Source organism: Scyliorhinus torazame, chromosome 12 (genome assembly GCF_047496885.1).
Source record: "Scyliorhinus torazame isolate Kashiwa2021f chromosome 12, sScyTor2.1, whole genome shotgun sequence".
Classification (NCBI taxonomy): Eukaryota; Metazoa; Chordata; class Chondrichthyes; order Carcharhiniformes; family Scyliorhinidae; genus Scyliorhinus; species Scyliorhinus torazame.
The window spans coordinates 23,078,895-23,084,894 of NC_092718.1; positions in this window are offsets into that span (position 1 = coordinate 23,078,895).

Consider the following 6,000-nt stretch of genomic DNA (forward strand, 5'->3'; position numbering starts at 1 on the left):
AAAAATATCCTGCCCCCATGGTGTTCCTGAGAACCAAAGGCTAATTTGTGGGCTTTTGTGGTAAATGATAAAATCTTGCTTTAACGGTCAACTTTCTCCAAGTATAAACTTTCAGCCAATCCAGTCGCATTCACTCAAAGCCATTGTACAGGGTTTCTGATCCAAGTATAACATTCGAGCTCAAAATTCCTCATTTCAGCATGGAATGTTTACTCGAGATCTAATTTTAATGCCCAAAACTCCATTCACTGCCAAATCTCTCCTGGAGACAGTAACACATTTTCTTAAGCTATTTATTGATTAAGAAACCCCGCTGGAAGAAGAGCCAAGACTCATTTCTCTCTACTCCTACTCTGTGCAGGTAAATAGGGAACTAGGGGTTTGATGACGAACAGTTGTGGGGATTAGAACTTTAAACTTGCATTTATAGAATCATATAATCATAGAATTTACAGTCCAGAAGGAGGCCATTCGGCCCATCGAGTCTGCACCTGCCCTTACAAAGAGCACCCTACTGAAGCCCACGTATCTACCCTATCCTCGTAACCCAGTAATCCCACTTAACATTTTTTGGACACTAAGGGCAATTTAGCATGACCAATCCACCTAACCTGCACATCTTTGGACTGTGGGAGGAAACCGGAGCACCCGGAGGAAACCCACGCAGACACTGGGAGGATGTGCAGACCCCTCCGCACAGACAGTGACCCAAGCCGGAATCGAACTTGGGACCCTGGAGCTGTGAAACAACTGTGCTAACCACTCTGCTACCATGCTATATAGCACTGTTAACAATCTCAGGATGTCCAAAGATGCTTTTGTTTAAGAAAGGCTTACATTTGCAAAGCACAACCTCCAGCTGTCTCAAAGAACCTGACAGCCAAAGAAATATTTCTGAAGTGTAGTCGCTGTTGTAATGTAGGAAACGTAGCAGCCAATGTGCGCACAGCAAGCTCCCACAGCAGCAATGTGATAAAGACCAGATAATTGGCGACGGTGATTTGAGAATTTTAAATGTTCTGCTTGGCTCGCCCATCCTGCCTCCAGAGGTTCCGCACCTTTGGTGCCACTGGGAAATCCCACTGGCAGGAAGGGCTGCAAAATCCCAAAGAGTTTTGCAGGGCCACCCCCTAAGATGATATGCCCAAAACTTGGCATTAACTGTAAATTTTCCTCACACAACAGTATTGGCAACTGACACAATGATAATGCAACATTAGAAGGGGTTGCTGACCTTCTCTGGAACAGTAGAGGGTTGGGGGGAGGGGAACATTTAATTATGCAGCTGGTCTGTTGTCCTTAGAATGAGAGACCAACAATGAATAACCATATTGTAAGGATCCTCCTGTTAATCCCAACTGTTCTTTGTTTTTTCTTTTAATTTCTGTTAATCTGCTATTTCAATTTTTGTACCTGGACAACCTGATCACACGAACCTGCCTCCCATCCATTGACTCCATCTACACCTCCCGCTGCCTGGGGAAAGCGGGCAGCATAATCAAAGACCCCTCCCACCCAGCTTACTCACTCTTCCAACTTCTTCCATCGGGCAGGAGATACAGAAATCTGAGAACACGCATGAACAGACTCAAAAACAGCTTCTTCCCCACTGTTACCAGGCTCCTAAATGACCATCTTATGGACTGACCTGATTAACACTACACCCTGTATGCTTCATCCGATGCCGGTAGTTTATGTAGTTACATTGCATACCTTGTGTTGCCCTATTATGTATTTTCTTTTCTTTTCATTTACTTCATGATCTGTTTGAACTGCTCGCAGAAAAATATTTTTCACTGTACCTTGGTACACGTGACCATAAACAAAATCCAATCCAATTAATGGGAGCTATGCCTTTAAGATGAACTGCACCTTTAATTTGAGAATATGGAATCCTGGGGCTGTGCAGTGGTTAGCATTGCTGCCTCACGGCGCCGAGCTCCCAGGGTCGATCCCGGCTCTGGGTCACTGTCCGTGTGGAGTTTGCACATTCTCCCCGTGTTTGCGTGGGTTTCGCCCCCACAACCCAAAGATGTGCAGGGTAGGTGGATTGGTCACGCTAAAATTACTCCTTAATTGGAAAATAAAATGAATTGGGTACTCTAAATTTTTTTCAAAAGAATAGGAAACCCCAGCAGGTTGTGCAGTTTGGTTTGACATCAGTGATGACATGTCTTGATGGGCCTGGCTGTCGGCCATTCGACTGTTTCAGATTGCCCGGGCTTAAATGCGGATTGGTGCTGACCATTCTGGAATGTTCTGCAAAGGCAGGAAGAGGTTCAGTCTCATTTTGAACTCTGTGCTGAAGGAGGTTCTTTGAGTTCACTCTCCCTGAAAGGGTAACCCTCTCTCAAACAACTGGTTGGAGACTCTGTTTTCTCCTCAGTAAGGCTAGAGGACATGCCAGTGAGACTGGAAACCAAGGAAGAGAAAAACCCAGGCTGAGAACTGGGTTTGTGGGGAGACAAAGAAAATCTTAAAGAAATCCAGAAGAGCCACCGTGCCAATTTTCCAATGAATTAGCCATCATCGTGGTAGCATCGCTGGAAACAATAATAGTTTTTATTATTGTCACAAGTAGGCTTACATTCACTGCAATGAAGTTACTGTGAAAATCCCCCAGTCACCACACTCCACATCCTGCTCGGGTACACTGAGGGAGAATTCAGAATGTCCAATTCACCTAACAGCACTTCTTTCCGAACTTGTGGGAGGAGACCGGAGCACCCGGAGAAAACCGATGCAGACACAGGGAGAACGTGCAGGCTCCACACAGATAGTGACCCAAGCCGGGAATCGAACCCAGGTCCCTGGCACCATGAAGCAACCGTGCTGACCGCTGTGTTACCATGCTGCCCATCTTGCACCCCAGCAGATTTTGTCACCACACGTCCCCCCCAAATCAGCTCACCCCCTCCAAACTTGTGTTTCAGTACAGTTCAATAAGCTCCAGTTACCATCTGGAGTGCTGCTCAGTTGTCCGAATCTGGGTCAAAGATTTCCCCTGTTTACAGCAGGGTCCCAGAGCACATTCTGAACATATTTACAGTTTCCGCTTAGAGAAACCTTGGAGAAGCAGAGTTAGAGTTTTAAGAAGGAGATTACAGAGTCTAGGACCTAGATGGTTGAAGGCAGTGTCGCCACTGGTGGGTTCAAGGGAAGGAGCAATGCATAAGAGACTAGAGTTGGAGGATGGCTAAATTTGCAGAGGGATGTAGGGCTGGTAGAAGTTACAGAGATAGGGACGGATGAAGTCTCGGAGAGGTTGGAACATAAGGATGAGAGTTAAACAGCCAAGCAATTATATTTAAAAATAAATGCATAGCTTTCAATTAAAATTTGCACTGATATCATAGTGTTCTTGTTTGCATTTATATATTTTCCTTATTCATTCAAGCATGTGGGTTTTGCTAGGTTCGCATTTATTGCCCATCCCTAATTGCCCTTTTGAAGGTAGTGGTGAGCTGCTGTCTTAACCGCTGCAGTCCATGACATGTAGGTACACCCACAGTGCATTAGGAAGGCAGTTCCAGGACTTGAACCCAGCGGCAGTTCCAGGACTTGAACCCAGCGACAACGAAGGAATGTCCTTCGAGATGGTAGTGGTCGTGGGTTTTTAGAAGGTATCGAAGGTGAGTTCCTGCCATGCACCTTGCAGATGATGCACACTGCTGCGTGGTGGTGGTGGAGAGAGTGAATGGGTTGCCAGTCAAGCGGGCTGCTTTGTCAAGCTTGTTGAGCGGTGTTGGAGCTGCACTCATCCAGGCAAGCCTTTAATTTCGACACGCAGTGACTACTATGTCGGCCATGAAGCGCAGAGTCATTGAACCATACAGCACGGAGGCCGTTCAGCCCATCATGCCTTTTTCCAGCTCAATGATCTGCATTTCTGGTTAGCCCCACTTGCTCTTTCCCCACAATATGTTTCAAGGGCAGCACGGTAGCATAGTGGTTAGCACAATTGCTTTGCAGCTCCAAGGTCCCAGGTTCGATTCCCGGATGGGTCACTGTCTGTGTGGAATCTGCACGTTCTCCCCGTGTGTGCGTGGGTTTCCTCCGGGTGCTCCGGTTTCCTCCCACAGTCCAAAGATGTGCAGGTTAGGTGGATTGGCCTTGCTAAATTGCCCTTAGTGTCCAAAATTGCACTTAGTGTTGGTTGAATGGGGTTAGTGGGTTATGGGGATAGGGTGGTGGTGTTGACCTTGGGTAGGGTGCTCTTTCCAAGAGCCGGTGCAGACTCGATGGGCCGAATGGCCTCCTTCTGCACTGTAAATTCTATGAAGTATATAGACAATTCCCATTTGAAAAGCTATTATTGAGTGTGCTTACATCACCCTTTGGAGCAATGTATTCCGGATCACAACACCTCGCTGGGTAAAATATAAATTCCCATCTCCCCTTCTGCTTCTCCTGCCAGTTACTTAAAATCTGGGCCTTCTTTGCTACTGACTTTCCTGCCAATGAAAACAGTTGTTCTTTATTTGCACGCACTATCAGAACCCTTCAGAGTGGATTTGTTATTTTTGTGATTTGTGGTTGCCAAGATAAAGGAAGCCATGGCAAAGCAGTGGGAAACTTTGTTGTACTCTAAGCACCCATAGTTAGCGCTAATTCTATAATTCTATTTTATTTGTGGACCGAGAGCCTTTTTCCTCAGATGGTGATGGCTAGCACAAGGGGACATAGCTTTAAATTGAGGGGAGGTAGATATAGGACAGGTGTCAGAGGTAGGTTCTTTACTCGGAGAATAGTAGGGGCGTGGAATGCTCTGCCTGCAACAGTAGTGGACTTGCCAACACTAAGGGCATTTAAATGGTCATTGGATAAACATATGGATGATAATGGAATAGTGTAGATGGGCTTTGGATTGGTTTCACAGGTCGGCGCAACATCGAGGGCCGACATGCCTGTACTGCGCTGTAATGTTCTATTCTATTCTATTCTAATAGTGCCCAGGTTGTTTGAAATGGTCTCATTCATGGTCAAGCTCTTTATTAAGCGTGACTCGTTCCCCGCAGTTCAGCAACAGACTGGAGCTGCGGGGAGAATTCCTGGTTCTTATACTCCGCCTTCAGGGCGGAGCTAGAGATCAACAGCCAACCAGGGCCCGGGATCTGTCAGCCAATGACATCACGGCTTCACAGTCCCACATGACCCCTAATGCATACTACCACATTCACCCCTTGTTAAAAATGAACCCGGCGGGGTGGTGCTTCGCATGGTGGTAGGGGTTTACAAGGCTGGTCCTGGGAGGAAAAAAACTTTTGCATGTCATTACAGTGCCCTACACTGGGCTATGTACAGGGTTTTTTGTTTTGAACTATTTACAGTATTCGTAAGAGGGAAAAGGAAAAAAAAACATTCTCGTTAAAGTCCACAACATTCTAGTGTTACACCGATGCCACGAGTCGGGCGGGCGGTCTGGTCGTCCTTGTCGATCGCCTCAGCCCCGGTGGTGGTGGTGCTTGTTCCAGTGTTGTCGCCTCCGGGAGCTTTACGGTTTCTGCTTCAGCTTCACTTCTGGTCGGACCTGGGAGGAGGACCGATCCTCCCGGGAAGGGGGCTGTCGAAGGGTGCGCCGGTGGCAGGGAGGGGGTGATTGGTGTCGAGGGGGTGTGTGTGTTGCCGGCGGGCGCCAGATCTCGCAGGGAGACCGTGTCCTGTCGGCCGTCGGGGTTCTCCACGTAGGCGTACTGCGGGTTCGCGTGGAGGAGGTGAACCCTCTCGACCAACGGGTCCGACTTGTGCGCCCGCACATGTTTCCGGAGCAAGATGGGTCCTGGGGCCGCCAGCCAGGTCGGCAGCGACGTTCCGGAGGAGGACTTCCTGGGGAAGACAAGGAGGCGCTCCATGAGGCGTTTGGTTAGTGGTGGTACACAGTAGCGACCGGATGGAGTGGAGGGCGTCCAGGAGGACCTCCTGCCACCGTGAAACTGGGAGATCCCTGGACCGTAGGGCCAGTAGGACGGTCTTCCAGACCGTGACGTTCTCCCTCTCTAC